Source organism: Macrobrachium nipponense, chromosome 23 (genome assembly GCF_015104395.2).
Source record: "Macrobrachium nipponense isolate FS-2020 chromosome 23, ASM1510439v2, whole genome shotgun sequence".
NCBI classification, from domain to species: domain Eukaryota; kingdom Metazoa; phylum Arthropoda; class Malacostraca; order Decapoda; family Palaemonidae; genus Macrobrachium; species Macrobrachium nipponense.
In genome coordinates this window covers 26,567,211-26,567,579 of record NC_061090.1, presented here as the reverse complement: position 1 = coordinate 26,567,579, position 369 = coordinate 26,567,211, and positions in this window count along the sequence as shown.

The following is a 369-nucleotide window of genomic DNA, read 5'->3' as shown; positions in this document are numbered from 1 at the left end:
TTTAGTCTATAAGAGATTTGTCGGCTGTCTTATCGACTAAAAAATTCCCCTTCTGTTAAACATATATGAAAATATATTAATTCCGAGGTAGAGCGAATTAGATATTAAAGGATTACATTTGTAGCTCTATGTACATATATATATATATATATATATAAATATATATATATATATATATATATATATATATATATATATATTATATATATATATATATATATATATAAAGGTTTTTTTGCCACGAAGGAAAAAAATGAAAAAGCGAGATAGCCGAGTACTTTCGGTCCTATTCGGACCCTTTACTGAGTAAAGGGTCCGAATAGGACCGAAAGTACTCGGCTATCTCACTTTTTAATTTTTTTCCTTCGT